General features: G+C 47.9%; 1 protein-coding gene across 1 annotated transcript in view; it reads left to right on the forward strand.

The window, feature by feature from the left end:
• The window catches only part of LOC308578155 (proliferation marker protein Ki-67-like), a gene marked incomplete at its 3' end in the record, with an annotated part of 47,597 nt that overhangs the window by 4,562 nt on the left and 25,507 nt on the right, over positions 1-17,528 (forward strand). The window lies entirely within an intron of this gene.

The raw sequence follows: 17,528 nt of genomic DNA on the forward strand, positions 1-17,528 counted from the left end.
ACTGATGCCCAGGATGTCAATATTTATTCTCCCCATCTCATTTTTGACCACATCCAACTTACCCAGGTTCATGGTTCTTACATTCCAGGTTCCTATGCAATATTTTTCTTTACAGCATTGGACTTTCCTTTCGCTTCCATGCATATCCGCAACTGAGCGTCCTTTCGGCTTTGGCCCAGCCGCTTCATCAGCTCTGGATCTATTTGTACTTGTCCTCCGCTCTTCCCCAGTAGCATGTTGGACGCCTTCCGACCTGAGGGGCTCATCTTCCAGCGTCATAACTTTTATATGCCTGTTGTCTTTGTCCATGGAGTTTTCTTGGCAGGGATACTGGAGTGGCTTGCCGGTTCCTACTCCAGGTGGATCACGTTTGGTCAAAACTCTCCACTATGACCTGTTCATCTTGGGTGCCCTGCTCGGCGTAGTTCATAGCTTCTCTGAGTTCTTCAAGCCCCTTCGCCACGGCAAGGCAGTGATCCATGAAGGGGTTCCTGACCATACCGTGGCCCAAAAACGTGGTTTTGAAGCACGGATCCTCATGGATCCTAACGCTTTTTTCATTGGGCCAACCCAAACTCACCGCCAAATCACATATCATAGTCAGGGGCACAGCCTACACAACAAAAATCACGGATTCCCAGTTATCTGGCAACACCATGGACCAAAAACATGGTTTCGAAGCACGGATCCACATGGATCATCATTATTTTTGCACTAGATCAGCCCAAAGTCACCATCAGATCAAACATCATGTCCAGGGGCACAACATCCACCACAAAATTCACGGATCCACGGCTTCCTGGCCATACCGTGGCCCAAAAACGTGGTTTTGAAGCACGGATCCTCATGGATCATCACACTTTTTGCTTTGGGCCAACCCAAACTCACTGTCAAATCACACATCATGTCTAGGGGCACAGCCTGCACAACAAAAAACTCAGATCCACGGCTTCCTGGCCATATTGTGGACCAAAAAAGGTGGTTTTGAAGCACGGATCCTCATGGATCCTCACGCTTTTTGCACTAGATCAGCCCAAACTCACCATCAAATCACACATCATGGCCAGGGGCACATCCTGCACCACAAAAATCACGGATCCATGGCTTCCTGGCCACTCCATGGCTCAAAAACATGGTTTTGAAGCACAGATCCTCATGGATCATCACCCTTTTTGCATTGGGGAACCCCAAACTCACCCTTTATTCACATATCTTGTACATAACCACAGATCTGAACACAAACATCATGGTTCTACTGCTTCATGGCCCTGGCCAGATGCTACCCTGGATATATTGGCCAATTTTTAGGTGGGTGTGCTGGGATGGAGGAAACGGAGTCGGCTGAATCTCTATCCTTTAAGGATGGGCGTCCAATGGCTGGGCCAGAATGATTTCAGTTTGTTTTGCCAGCTCCCAGGTCTTCATGGGGCGCAATAGTCACCTGTAGCTGCCATCAGGAGTCCTGGTGTGATCCTGGATGCTTCTGTCTCTATGGAGGCATTGGTCACAAATGTAGCCAAACTGGAATTTTTGAATCTATATCAGGTTAGGAGATCGGTACCGTACCTGTCCCTTTCCAACGTAGCCATGGTGATCCATGCAGTAGTCACCTGCAGACTAGACTACTTTAACTTGCTGTACACCTGAGCCGGGGAGTGCAGGGTATAAATGTGATAGAGAGAGAGAGAGGGTGAGAGAGATAGATATGCAGGGCTACCCTTGAGACTGCTCCAGAAACTCCAAATGGTCTAAAATGCAGATGCATGAGTTCTTACTTGGACTTTGTGGAGAGCCCACATTCAGTTGGTTGTTCATCAGCTGGATTGGCTCCAGGTGGAGTATCGAATCAGGTTCAATGTTTTGGTGCTAATCTTTAAAGCCCTAAACAGTCTGTGACCTTTCTTATCTGTGGGAATTATCTTCCAATACACCCCCCATGAGTGTGACGCTCATCTAACAGCAACCTACTGGTGGTCCCTGGCCCAAAACATATCCAGCTGTCCTCAACCAGAGCCAGAGCCTTTTTGGTGGAACGCTTTGTCTAATGAGAACCAGGGCTCAGTGCAATCTATCTCAGTTCTCTCACTTGTCATGGTGAGTGGGCTTGCACATTCCTATGACCCTTGTGAGTGAAGCCATTGGGAATCTCGTACTCCCAGCAGGGTCACCCAAGGTGGTAAGGTCAAAGAAAATTAAATATGCTCAGAGTCCTGTAGTGATTTCATGCTCTTTATTGCAGCTTGTAAAACAGTGATTGAATTTCCCCCAAAACCTCAGGCTTTTATATACATTATTTACACAATGAGTCCCGTCTGACTAGCTGATTCTGCTTCCCTCCTGGAGCCTGATTGGTCTTTTCCTGCAAGCCAATCAGTTCTTGCATTCTAGGAACCTACTTGCCTATTGTTCTAGGATCCAAGCTTAGTACATAACAGGGAAGGAGTTAGACAAAGAATGATCCAAGAAGTCCTCAACGGCAGAACAGGCGGGTGATAACAAGCAGTGTGTTACAACGGCTCTGAAGGCGGATGAAGGCTGCAGCAGATAGGATCCACCAGTTTGTCATGACTACTCATGCCATCAGAACAGAGCCCTACTGCGAAGACTGTGCGTTGGTCAGCGTGCACTAATCTACACACATAAAACAAATTCACGCACAGGCGTCTTCCAAAAACCAAACCCAACCTCCCCAAACCCTCCCCCCATGGCCATCACTAAATGGCTACGGGGGCAGGAATGTGAAGCCCCTAGTCATGAACCGACACATGGGCGGTCAGCCGTTCTGACTCAAGGAATGAGGCCGTTGAGCAGCTCAGCAGCTGTATCCATGACTGAGCAGCCCTTTTTAGGATCCACTATGCTCACCCCGAAAAGGGGAAGGGGCTGGAAACGGTGCCCTAAACATAGTATGCCTCCCTTTTTCCCTGACTGGATTACCACGCCCAGGTGGAATCTCTTTTCCCATAGTTTGAATCCATTATTCTGCATCCTAGTCTCTAGAACAGCAGAAAACAAGCTTGCTCCCTCTTCAACATGACATCCCTTCAAATATTTAAACATGGATATCATGTCACTCCTTAATCTTCTCTTCTCTAGATTAAACAAATCCAGCTCCCCAAGTCTCTCCTCATAGGGCTTGAATTCCAGACCTTTTACATTTTGGTCACCCTCCTCTGGACATGCTCCAACTTGACAATATCCTTCTTCAACTGGACACAGTATTTCAGGTGTGGTCTGACCAACCAACCAGAATAGTGTGGTAGCATTCCTTCACTTGATCTAGACACTATACTCCTATTGATGCAGCCCAGAATTGTATTGGCATTCTTAGCTGCCACATCACACTGTTGACTCATATTCAGCTTGTGGTCGACTAAGACTCCCAGATCCCTTTCACAGGTACTGTTGTCAAGCCAAGTGTCCCCCACCTGTGCATTTCATTTTTTCTATCCAGGTGCAGTACCTTACATTTCTCCCTATTGAACTCCATATTGTTGGTTTTGGCCCAGCTCTCTAGGCTATTCAGGTCATTTTGAATTCTGACCATGTCCTCTGGTGTATTAGCAACCCCTTCCCAGTTTGCAGTCATTTGCAAATTTGATTAGCACACCCTCTATTCCATCATCCAAATCATTTATAAAAATAGTGAATAGCACCAGGCCCAGGACAGAACCTTGTGGAACCCCAGTAGTCATTTTTTTCCAGGATGAAGGTGAGCCACTGATGAGCACTCTTTGGGTTCAGCCCATCAACCAATTACAAATCCACCTAACAGTAGCTTTGTCTAGCCCACATTTTACTAGTTGTTTTGCAATAATATCATGGGGGACCTTTTCAAAGGCCTTACTGAAGTCAAGGTAAGCTGGTACAAGGGAAAGCAGGATTGTAATTACCGTAAAAATTACTGATTACTTTGGATCAGCAGTTTCAACCTAACCCGCTATGTGGGGAGAGCCACGTGTTCCTTTGGAAGGCAAGTGGAATACAGTGTGATATACTGACAGCTGTTTTAAAAGATGTAACTGTGACTTAAAATCCAGTATCAGGGGAAAAAACAAAAATAGATGGTCCCTGTGTGGATAGTCATGTTTGCATGATGGGGCCACCTCCAGTGACCATGTGGCCTGATATAAGAGGGTTCTAAAATCAGTCCTGAAAGTAGACTGATTGAGAATGACACACGCATAGCTTTTGCTCTGCCATTAACAAGGTGAGCTGAAGCAAATTCTTGCCTCCCTTTGGGCTTAGCAATATTTCCTACAGCATTCTTGTTGAAGGGCATTGGAGAGTTAGGTGAGGGTCACTTTTCTGTTTTTTCATCAAGCTCCCAGACAAGAATGCTACAGCATCAGCCCCAAACACTCAGTCTCATAACAAAAAATACTCAACGGAGTTAGGGCTGAGGGTAGGGGAAGTACAATTATGATCTTTCCAGTCCTCTAGAAGCTGACCCTTTTGGTCATTTTGGTCATGGAGCCAAATATCTGTTTCCAAGTTTAAAGAGTCTAAACAAGTAAAGAACAAGCTTGCCCTTTACATGCAAAAGCCCTGAAATTCAGCCCATTGGGCAATGATAGGCTGGGAGGAGGGAGGTAAGGACTAGCACCTTCTCTGCCCTCCACCTCCAACAGCTACACCTGAAAGTTTCATGATGGGGTTCGATTTGAGAAGCTGAATGTTTATAAAGGCACTTAGCCAATTTCTGCCACGGAAATTCTGAACAGAAACACTCTGCAGGTTCAGCCCCCAAAAGAAACTGCTCTATGGTCTCTGTGTTGGGAAATGGGAACAGATCTTGCTCATCACCAACCTTCCCTCCACAAATCAGTATCACTATGAGGCTGAACTGAACAGCTTGCTCCAGAGTTTTAAGAGATACGTTTCTGTGGTGTAGTAGTTAAGAGCGGTGGACTCTAATCTGGTGAGCTGGGTTCGCTTCCCCGCTCCTCCACATGCAGCTGCTGGGTGACCTTGGGCCAGTCACACTTCTCTCTGAACTCTCTCAGCCCCACCTACCTCACAAGGTGTCTGTTGTGGGGGTGGAAGGGAAAGGAGATTTTTAGCCACTTTGAGACTCCTTCAAGTAGAGAAAAGCAGGATATAAAAACTAACTCCATAAGTAAGAATTCTATGGAAAAGGACCATCCCTGCCATGATGATGAAAACTATATGTTTGGATTTTGCTGTATTATACCAACCTGTGGAATATGACAGTTCGCAGTTTCAAAATCTATTTGGCCACAGTGGATTGACAGTCTGGACACACAAAAACCTCTGGAAGATCTTTTGAATCAATGCCTATGCGAAAGCAGTGGTACCAGTCCTTGCAGTTTCCTTCACAGTAAGCCATAGTTAGGTCACCACTGGGCCTCCTGCACCCTTCCTTCAAGAAACATAGTGACCAGCAGCCTTCAAACAAGGATATCTGAGCAATAGGCTAGTGTATCCTTCCATCCCTCTGGGCATGATCGAGACACAGTAATGTAACTCTCGTTCAAGATTTGTCTCTTCTTGGGAGGAACAGCATCAATTTCCACTTGAAAATATTTGTCTTGTCCTTCAAAATAGGTTTTCCCACAGTACTGTATTATTTCTTTTGCAATCCAGGGTCTAATGGCAGCCATATCCTTTTGTATGAACTGTAATTGGGCAGCAGAAGCAATCAGATGGGCAATGGTACATGTGAAAGGACCGTAGTCACTGGAATTACGGTACCTTGCCTGGGTATATCAGTTGGTGCAAAAAATGATCAGCTGCAAAACTATAGGGATATTTTGAATCCATCTCATACAGACATGCTAAGAAGGATGTTATTGCATCAATCACAGAGTGGTTCAATCCATGTTTGGAATCTAGATAGAGCATGGTCTTCCTTTTAAAAATGATTACTATCAGTTTCCAGTGGACTTCTCTGTCATTTACTGGAATAATCAAAACATCTTTCTTTAGCACTCCAAATCTCAAACAGTTCTTCAGAGCTTGCACTGGCAATCTTTGACATATCTGCATGAAGTGGCAAGTACGGTAAGTGGGAAAATTGTTCCATTGTGACCTAGCTCTTTGGCCATGATCACCCTGGAGGCAAGAAAGGCATCTATTATGCGATCATTTATCCAGTTTGATCCTTTCAGTGTGTTTATGTCATAGTCATACACACAGATGTTGCCAACTGAACCCAAGTCCCATGGTTTGTAGACTGAGTGTGGGGAAGGTACAGTTGTGCCATGGGGGAACTGATGTACAAATCAGTGATTTGTCCAAACACTTCTCACTTTGTGTTGAGAATATGGGGCTGCTATCAAAATAATCAATATTGGTCACTGTCAAATCCTCTTTCCCACCTTTTGGCGTGGAGGTCATCTGAGGCTGAGTGCTTTCCAGGTGTCTCATAGTCAGTTGGTGATCTTAAGGAGTCAACCCCCTCAGCAGCCTGCACTGAATCAGATGCTGGAGCTACTGTTATCTTTTCCTGCAGTCTGGGGAACTTTCTTCCCGATCTACTCTTCTGTCTTTTATTTCACTTCAACTGTGTGAGCTGCAACTGGCAAGGCTTCCCTGGTTCTGGTGGCATGCCGATAGATTTTGTGGCAGCTATAATATGGTAACAAGTCCTGGATGATGTCCTGTACGGACTGTGCATGCATGGCTGCCCGTATGGTCGCCAGGAGAGCGGCTGCCCATACAGCCTGTACGGCCGCCGTGAGAGGAGCTGCCTGTACGGACGCTACGCGAGCAGCAGCCTGTACAGTCACCGTGAGAGCAGCTGCCCGTATGGCCCATACGGTCGCTGCGAGAGGGGCTGCCTGTACAGTTGCCGCAAGAGTGGCAGCCAGTACAGCGACCTTACTGTCACTCTCCCCCCAGCATGGCACCCTGGGGCACCATCACCCCGCTGCCCCTTCATATGCCCCTGTAGTCAATCAAATGTACTATGAACAATCTGAAGTCATGCTGGGCACAATTCACCACTAATCCTGTTCTTTTTCTAAAAACACGTGGTGGACTCCAGGAAAGCTGTCAGCAGGCAACATGATTCCCATGGGCACCACGTTGGAAACCCCCTATTTCAAAGTTTGCACTGACAAAATCTGTTCTCAAAAAAACTTGCAGTTAAACCTCCATTTATAATTACTACCCCTGCAAAGCAACCAACTTTTGTCCCAAAACCATTTGTAGCTGAATTGACGCAAGACAGGTGATTGTTTTTCATGGTTACTTTGGTGGTCTCCATCTAGTTGGTTTGATAATTTACATTCACAGGTAAGATCATCACAATCTCTGCCTTGGACATTCTTGAGGTTTAGCAGTGTCAAAAATTTCCAGGTGCAGTTCTTCACAGTGGAAGCTATGAATATGAATGTCATTTTATTTCAATGTTCTTGCTAATGCAGAACCATTTCAGATAGCGTTTGTATTTCGGTCATTCCATAGACATTGGTGTGATCTTACAATATAATTTGGTGGAGTCCATTTAACAATCATGCCGATCCATGAGGATTAAAGTATTTAATATAGTGTTTGTTCCTTGGCTGTGCTCTGTGGTTTTTGTGGTTCGTTCTGTGGTCATATACATCAGGTGTGATTTGATAGTGATTTCAGGGTGACCAAACATAAAAAAACCCTAAGGATCCATGGGGATCTGTGCTTCATGAGAATCTTTTTACAGCATGGCAGTGCCCCAAAGTGATCTGGCCATGAGCAGCATAGGTGGTTGGGTAATGAATATGGGGCGACCCAGAGAACTGTGGAGCCGTAAATTTTAAAAATATATATATATTCAATTTTATAAGGATAAGGAAGTACAGAAAGGGAAACGGGGGAGGGGATAGATAGATAGATAGATAGATAGATTAGAAATTTAAAAGACCTATAAAGATTATCAAATCCTACAAAGTACTACTACTACTACTACTACTACTACAAATATATTTGTACCCTGCCCATCTGGCTGGGTTTCCCCAGCCACTCTGGGTGGCTTCCCAAAAAATGAAATAAAAATACATTAAAAAGTCACACATTAAAAACGTCCCTAAACAGGGCTGCCTTCAGATGTCTTCTAAAAGTCTGGTGGCTGCCTTGACATCTGGTGGGAGGGCGTTCCACAGGGCGGGCGCCACCACCAAGAAGGTCCTCTGCCTGGTTCCCTGTAGCTTTGCTTCTTTCAGTGAGGGAACTGCCAGAAGGCCCTCGGTGCTGGACCTCAGTGTCCGGGCTGAACGATGGGGGTGGAGATGCTCCTTCAGGTATACTGGGCCGAGGCCGTTTAGGGCTTTAAAGGTCAGCACCAACACTTTGAATTGTGCTCAGAAATGTACTGGGAGCCAATGTAAGTCTTTCAGGACATGTGTTATATGGTCTTGGTGACCACTCCCAGTCACCAGACTAGCTGCTGCGTTCTGGATTAGTTGTAGTTTCTGGGTCACCTTCAAAGGTAGCCCCACGTAGAGGACATTGCAGTAGTCCAAGCGGAAGATAACAAGAGCATGCACCACTCTAGTGAGGCAGTCTCCGGGCAGGTAGGGTCTCAGCCTGCGTACCAGATGGAGCTGGTAGACAGCTGCCCTGGATACAGAATTGACCTGTGCGTCCATGGACAGCTGTGAGTCCAAAATGACTCCCAGGCTGTGCACCTGGCCCTTCAGGGGCACAGTTACCCCATTCTGGACCAGGGAGTCCTTCACACCAGCCCACCCCCTGTCCCCCAAGAACAGAACTTCATTATTGTCAGGATTCAACCTCAATCCACTAGCTGCCATCCATCCTCCAACCGCCTCCAAGCACTCACACAGGACCTTCACCACCTTCACTGGTTCTGAGTTGAAAGAGAGGTAGAGTTGGGTATCATCCACATATTGATGGACACCAAGCCCAAACTCCCTGATGATCTCTCCCAGCAGCTTCCTGTAGATGTTAAAAAGCATGGAGGGGAGGACGGAACCCCGAGGCACCCCACAAGTAAGTCTGAACACTCATCCCCCACCACAACTTTCTGGACACAGCCCAGGAGGAAGGAGCAGAACCACTGTATAACAGTGCCCTCAGCTCCCAGCTCCTCTAGACGGTCCAGAAGGATGTTATGATCGATTGTCGCGACCAAGGCAGTTTCAGTCCCATGAGGAGACGTGAATCCCAATTGGAAGGGATCCAAATGGTCTGCATCCTCCAGGCGTGCCTGGAGTTGTTCAGCAACCACCCGCTCAATCACCTTGCCCAAGAATGGAAGATTTGAGGCTGGGCGATAGTTGGCCATACTGGCCGGGTCTGAATATGTTTTTTTAAGAAGCGGTTTAATGACCGCCTCTTTCAGCTGGTCTGGGAATGCCCCCTCACAGAGGGAAGCATTCACCACCCCGCAGAGCCCATTGCCCAGCCCTTCCCGGCTTGCTTTTATTAGCCAGGATGGGCAAGGATCAAGGAGACAGGTGGTTGGTTTCACGCATCCAAGCAGCCTGTCCACATTCTCGGGGGTAACGGATTGAAATTGATTCCATGCAACTTGACCAGACAGGGCTCTAGCACTCGCTCGCCCTGACCCTGCTCCCACGGTGGTGTCTACCTCCTTCCGAATATGAGCAACTTTATCTGCATAAAAATTTGAAAAATCGTTGCAGGAGGTCTTGGGGTCTTTACAAGGCCCCGGTGGTAAAGGTGGTTCCATTAAATTGCAAACCACCTGAAAGAGTCTCCTGCTACTATTTTCTGTAGATGCTATAGAGACGGTGAAGAAAGTCTTCTTCACCATTGCTATCGCCACTTGGTAGGCTCAACATTGAGCTCTAACCTGTGTCCGGTCCAATTCAGAATGAGTTTTCTGCCACTGGCACTCGAGCCGTCTCAGCGATTGTTTCCTCACCCGCAGCTCCAAAGAAAACCACGGGGCTGTCAGGGCTCCATGCAGTCGGAGAGGGCGCTTCGGAGCCAGACAGTCGATAGCCCTGGTCAACTCCACATTCCGGCAGGCCACCAGGGAATCAGCTGAAAGGCCATCAACATGGGATAAAGCATGCCCTACCACTCTCTGGAAACCATTTGGATTCATTAAGTGGCGGGGGCGGACCATCCACATTGGTCCCACCTCCCTGCAGAGGAGAAGGGTCACGGAGAAGTCCAGTTGCACCAGGAAGTGATCTGACCATGGCACTTCTTTTGTTTCACTTTTACCTAGTGATGACACTAGGTAAAAGTGAAACAAAAGAAGTGCCATGGTCAGATCACTTCCTGGTGCAACTGGACTTCATATCACCCATGTCACTATTGGTGAACACTAGGTCTAAGGCATGTCCGTGACTATGAGTTGGGCCAAACTTATTCAGGGACAGCCCCATGGAGGCCATGCTTTCCACGAAGTCCCAAACAGCCCCTTGTAAGGTCATGTTGGCATGGATGTTAAAATCCCCTAGGACAACCAAACTAGGTATCTCCAGGAGAACATCCGCAATGACCTGAAGCAGCTCGGGCAGGGAATCCTTGGTGCAGCGGGGAGGTCAGTACACCAAAAGGAATCCTGTACTGCCCCTATTGCCCAACTTCCAGAACATGCACTCAGAGAACTGGGTCTTTCATATGCGCAGAAGCGCCAAATTGCACCAGTGCCTGTGCAGACGTGGCGCTTCAGGATGCGAATGCTGTGGGTTGCGGACGTGCCTCAGTCACGGGTTATGTCTGCAACCCGAGGTTCCACTGTACCAATTTTGTTTTAGGGCTTAATTTGCAGTAAATTTTATTCCTTTATTCATAATTGTTCTCACTGTTCTACTGTGAACTGCTCTTAAAATTTTTGCATCCATTTTGTCATATAAGGTTTTGCTTGTTCGGGCTTGGTGTCATATTTGAGTAATAGTTTATAAATTTTACCCAGAAGGTAGAACTCTGTTATGATGGACTCAGATTCTATCTTTTCACTGATTTTCACTGTATGTTTGCCATACAGTCTTTCTTGAATCTGGATATTAGTTGACAGTATGTAAGCAGTTTCATATTTTTTCTCCTCTTTAATACTTTGGCATGTATTTGATCTGTTCTTGAAGATGAACCATATCTTGGTACAATATATACCGTATTTTTCACTCTATAGGACGCACCGAACCATAGGAGGGGGAGAACAAGGGAAAAAAAATTCTCCCCCTCTCCGCTCAGCGCCCCTTCAGCGAAGCGGGATGAGAAACGGAGCCCCTTCCATTTCTCCTCCAGCTTCACTGAAGGGGCACTGCGCAGAGAGGAAACATTGTGCAGTGCCTCTCCAGAGAAGCAAAGCCTGGAGAGCAAGAGGGATCGGTGTGCACTGACCCCTCTCATTCTCCAGGCTTCAGGCGGCTATCCGCAAGCCTTCGGAGATCAGCAGGAACTTGCGCTGTACTCCAAAGGCTTCAGGCGGCTATCCCTGAAGCCTGGAGAGCGAGAGGGGTCGGTGCGCACCGACCCCTCTCGCTCTCCAGGCTTCAGCGAAAGCAACGCGTAGCCTCTGGAGCGTGGAGGGAGCGCTCCCTCTGCGCTTTGGAGGCTTCGTGTTGCTATCGCTGAAGCCAAGGAGCCTGCATTCACTCCATAGGACGCACACACATTTCCCCTTAATTTTTGGAGGGTAAAAAGTTGTCTTATAGAGCGAAAAATACGGTAGTCATATATTCTCCTATCGGCACTAATAATAATATTGCAGTGGTGACATTAACAGTGCAGGTAAGGGGATTTTTGTGATTTTTGTAGTGCAACTCATGATTTGTGAGTTGTGCCCGTGGCTATGATGTGTGATTTGATGGTGAGTTTGGGGAGCCCCAATGCGAAAAGAGTGAGGATCCTTGAGGATCCGTGCTTCAAAACTACCTTTTTGGGCCATGGCGCTGCCAGGAAGCCATGGATCCATAATTTTTATGGTGCAGGCTCTGCTCCTGGCTATGACGTGTGATTTGACAGTGAGTTTGGGTTGGCCCAATTCAAAAAGCGTGAGGATCCATGAGGATCCGTGCTTCAAAACCACATTTTGGGGCCTTGGAGTGGCCAGGAAGCCGTGGATCCGAGTTTTTTGTGGTGTAAGCTGTGCCCCTGGACATGATGTGTGATTTGACAGTGAGTTTGGGTTGGCCCAATGCAAAAAGCGTGAGGATCCATGAGGATCCGTGCTTCAAAACCACGTTTTTGGGCCTTGGATTGGCCAGGAAGCCGTGGATCTGAGTTTTTTGTGGTGCAGGCTGTGCCCCTGGAAATGATGTGTGATTTGACGGTGAGTTTGGGTTGGCCCAATGCAAAAAGCGTGAGGATCCATGAGGATCCGTGCTTCAAAACCACGTTTTTGGGCCTTGGATTGGCCAGGAAGCCGTGGATCTGAGTTTTTTGTGGTGCAGGCTGTGCCCCTGGAAATGATGTGTGATTTGACGGTGAGTTTGGGTTGGCCCAATGCAAAAAGCGTGAGGATCCATGAGGATCTGTGCTTCAAAATCACGTTTTTGGGCCTTGGATTGGCCAGGAAGCCGTGGATCCGAGTTTTTTGTGGTGCAGGCTGTGCCCCTGGACATGATGTGTGATTTGACAGTGAGTTTGGGTTGGCCAAATGCAAAAAGAGTGAGGATCCATGAGGATCCGTGCTTCGGAACCACGTTTTTGGGCCATGGAGTGGCCAGGAAGCCGTGGATCCGAGTTTTTGTGGTGTAGGCTGTGCCCCTGGGAATGATGTGTGATTTGACGGTGAGTTTGGGGTGGCCCAATGCAAAAAGCGTGAGGATCCATGAGGATCCGTGCTTCGGAACCACGTTTTTGGGCCTTGGAGTGGCAAGGAAGCCGTGGATCCGAGTTTTCTGTGGTGCAGGCGCTGCCCCTGGACATGGTGTGTGATTTGACGGTGAGTTTGGGTTGGCCCAATGCAAAAAGCATGAGGACCCATGAGGATCCGTGCTTCAAAACCACGTTTTTGGGCCACGGTATGGTCAGGAAGCCTTGGATCCGTGATTTTTGTGGTGCAGGCTGTGCCTCTGGACATGATGTGTGATTTGACGGTGTGTTTGGGGTGGCCCGATGCAAAAAGCGTGAGGATCCATGAGGATCCGTGCTTCAAAACCACGTTTTTGGGCCATGGAGTGGCCAGGAAGCCGTGGATCCGTGGTTTTTGTGGTGGATGCTGTGCCCATGGCCATGATGTTTGATCTGATGGTGACTTTGGGTTGATCTAGTGCAAAAATCATAAGGATTCATGAGGATCCGTGCTTCGGAACCACGTTTTTGGGCCAGGGCGTGGTCAGGCAGGCGTGGATCTGAGTTTTTTGTGGTGTAGGCTGTGCCCCTGGGAATGATGTGTGATTTGACAGTGAGTTTGGGTTGGTCCAATGCAAAAAGTGTGAGGATCCATGAGGATCTGTTCTTGAAAACCACGTTTGGGCCACGGTATGGCCAGGAAGCCATGGATCCGTGATTTCTGTGGTGGATGTTGTGCCCCTGGACATGATGTGTAATTTGAAAGTGAGTTTGGGCTGATCTAGTGCAAAAATCATGAGGATTCATGAGGATCCGTGTTTTTTAACCATGTTTTTGCGCCATTGCGGCACCACGAAACAGTGGATGCGTGATTTTTTTGGTTCCTCCTACAGACTAAGATGTGGTCTACAGAAGCATGGTGTTTTTATTTTGTTTCAATATAAAAATCATATGAATTCATGAGGATCCGTCCCACGGATCCATGTTTTTATGGTACTGCAGCGTGGCAAAGTGTTGGATCCACGTTTTTTATAGTCCAGTTTGTAGGCGTGCCTTCTAGGTGTGATTTGACACTGCATTTGTTGGAATTATTTTTTAAAAAGTGGAGGATCCATGAGGATCCGTATAGATCCGCCTTTTATGCAGACCCTTTTTTTATCTTATAGTTTGGAAATGTACATCCAGTTATTTCCCCTTTAAATTTTTTGGGGGGCCCCAAAAGAGTGGGACCCTAAACTATAGCTTGTTTAGCTTATACGTAAATCCGGCACTGTTCACAGCACAGGCCTGGCTAACTTGGTGGTGAGAGCTGCGAATAGGTCGTTTCCCCTCGCATTAGACCACTGTTTTGTGGGGAACGGGGCATCTCCACAAGACTAGTCGCGAGGTATGTTTGAAAAGCGCGCCTTTCTCGCCTTTCCGGAGCGCGCTGCATCCACAGAGGATCTCTCTTATGGAAAATCGGGTTCCAGCAAAACGCTGCAGGGTGGCTTTGCACAGAATAAATATTCGTAGTCGGACTACAACTCCCATCAGCCTCAGCCAGCATAGTCTGGCATGATGGGATTTGTAGAACAGTTTGGGGAGGGGGCACTTCGTTGGCTACATCTGATTTACCTTGTTTGATTATATCTTTTGGGAACAATTGCATAACTGAGTTGGCAATCCCAGCACACCTGACTTTTCAATGTCTTTGTTGCTTATTCTTCTGAAACTTTTTTGCTTCATGTAATTCTGTTGAGACCATTTTAAATTAAATGAGCTTTCTACAGAACACGGTATTTCTACTTTTAAAAAGGTGCCACCTGCCTCTTTGCTGTGGTACTGTATAAAAATATTGTAACTATGTTGGTATCCATACCACACATTAATGTATCTACAGTTACCATCCTAAAGTTTCTGGGGTTTTTTAAAAACGAAAATGTTTCTGAAGGAAATGTACTTGTTAGTAAACCAATCACATGAGGTGGAAACATGGAACAAAATAGTTGCAAAGCCAGACTATTATTCCAGTTGTGTATGCAGATGAAGCTGTTTCACAAAAAGCAGGCTGTCTCATTGTAAGTACAACTGTTTGTGTGAAAGTGTAGTTGCTGATTTGTACAGCTCCTCTATTATGTACCGTATTTTTCGCACCATAGGGCGCACCGGACCATAGGGCGCACCCAGTTTTTAGGGGGGGAATTCAAGAAAAAAAATCTTTTTTCCCCCCCGCAGCCCCAAAGAGCAGCGTACAGGCTGCACACAACCTCTCCCTGCCCGAGGGGTTGCGTGCAGCTATGGATCAAGCCAAGGCAGCGAGCGGGATGGATCCCGCTTGCTGTTTTGGCTTCCCCTAGCCCCGTGCAGCCTCTCCCTCCCGGGAGAGGCTGCGTGGGGCTAAAGAATCCATAGCCCCGTGCAGCCTCTCCTTGGCAGAGGGGTTGCGCGCAGCTATGGAGGAAGCCAAGGCAGCGAGCGGGATGGATCCCGCTCGCTGTTTTGGCTTCCCCTTTAGCCCTGTGCAGCCTCTCCTTGGCGGAGGGGCTGCACAGCGCTTTCCTGGCTTTACTGGGAGGCGGGGGGATTCCCCCACCTCCCGCAAAACCGGCAGAAGCCGCGCGCCTTTTAAAAGGGCTGCACGGCTTCTCCTGGCTTTCCTGGGATGCGGGGGGATTCCCCCACCTCCCGCAAAACCGGCAGAAGCCGCGCGCCTTTTAAAAGGGCTGCACGGCTTCTCCTGGCTTTCCTGGGAGGCGGGGGGATTCCCCCGCCTCCCGCAAAACCAGGCTCCCCCCCCGCCAGCCTTCTAGCCAAGTTGGGGGGCAGCGGGAAGGGCGCGCTGCGCCCCTGCCGCTGTCTCCCGAGTTTGCGGGGCTGGCGACGGGGAGGAGCAGGCTTCTCCCCCCGCCAGCCTTCTAGCCAAGTTGGGGGACAGCGGCAAAGGCGCGCTGCGCCTCTCCCGCTGTCCCCCGAGTTTGCGGGGCTGGCGACGGGGAGGAGCAGGCTTCTCCCCCCGCCAGCCTTCTAGACAAGTCGGGGGACAGCGGCAAAGGCGCGCTGCGCCCCTGCCGCTGTCTCCCGAGTTTGCGGGGCTGGCGACGGGGAGGAGCAGGCTTCTCCCCCCGCCAGCCTTCTAGACAAGTCGGGGGACAGCGGCAAAGGCGCGCTGCGCCTCTCCCGCTGTCCCCCGAGTTTGCGGGGCTGGCGACGGGGAGGAGCAGGCTCCCCCCCCGCCAGCCTTCTAACCAAGTCGGGGGACAGCGGGAAGGGCGCGCTGCGCCTCTCCCGCTGTCCCCCGAGTTTGCGGGGCTGGCGACGGGGAGGAGCAGGCTCCCCCCCGCCAGCCTTCTAACCAAGTCGGGGGACAGCGGGAAGGGCGCGCTGCGCCTCTCCCTCTGTCCCCCGAGCTTGTGGGGCTGGCGGTGGGGCTCTCCTGAAGCCTGGAGAGCGAGAGGGGTCGGTGCGCACCGACCCCTCTCGCTCTCCAGGCTTCAGCGAAAGCCTGCATTCGCACCATAGGACGCACACACATTTCCCCTTCATTTTTGGAGGGGGAAAAGTGCGTCCTATAGTGCGAAAAATACGGTATACAGATTGTAAACGTTATTGCTTTGACAGTACTGTATGGGGTAGACAGTAAAATAGATGCATTTATATATCTGTATAGTACAGTACCTGGAAATCAATTAGTGATTCACATGAGGAGGAGACATGTGGTTTCAGTGTCCTATGGATTCAAGTTAAACTGCTCATGTACATGACAGACTTTCACTGACAAATTATTGGAATTGATTAAGAGGACTAGAATAACTTTATATGTAGAATGATTAAGAGCATTGTTAGTGGATTATTGCATACATACTACAAATAGGCCAGTTGCTATGCAGAAGAATAAATTTAATCTCATCAGAAATTACAATATTAAAAAACTGTTGGGGGGCAATTCCAGTCTCCCAGGACATTGTAAATGATAACAAACTGGCCATCCTGTAATAAGGATACTTTATTCAGACTTGCAATGTGAAACTATATATCAAGAGTTTCCTTTTTTCACTTGTGGGCTGAAGTAAGGCAAATATGTTTTTTAATTAATTTAAATGAAGTTGCTAAGATGGTATACAATTTGTGTTAGAAATTCGGATATATATTTTTGGCAAGACAGCTCTAAAGTTTTATTTTTCAAACAATGGGCTGTGATCAGTTAAACATCTGGATAGTTCAAATGACAACCTGGAGCTTTGAGAACTTGAAGAAGAAAAGTCCACATGTGTATTGGCTTATTCCAACTTCTTTTTATTAATGGTAACTGCTCCTGCTCAGGCTGCAGTCTGAGAAGCATTTTGTTTCCAGAAATTCATTCCCAATTGTGTAGATAAAATATAACCAATAGAATTCTACAGGATGGAGTGTTACTGTATGAAAACAGTCTAGATCCAAGGATCCCCAGACATGCACTTCCAGATGGTGGAAATGCCTAGTGCCTGGTTAATTTTGAGCACTGTATACAATTCATAATAAAAAACGGTAGAACATCCATCATTAAACTACCAATATAACACCTCTTATAACTCAGCAACAGTAGGAGCAGTTGACCTCCAAATGCCAAGCAGAGTAAATGACATAAAGACACCAGCAAAGAGGACCAACGTATTTCTAGTGGAAGGCAATTCTGTAATCGGGGAGCCATAACACAGAAGCCATAACATGAGTCCTTTCCAGAAGCAGGATGTTGGAAACCACAGAATGGGATGGTGCTGTTGTTCTCAAGTCCATTTTGTGGGTTTCCCACAGGCATCTGGGTGGCCACTGTGATAACAGGATGCTAGATTAGGTTGTCAATAGGCCTGAAGGCCTGATCCAGCAGG

Source organism: Podarcis bocagei (genome assembly GCF_964188305.1).
Source record: "Podarcis bocagei genome assembly, chromosome: W".
Lineage (NCBI taxonomy): Eukaryota > Metazoa > Chordata > Lepidosauria > Squamata > Lacertidae > Podarcis > Podarcis bocagei.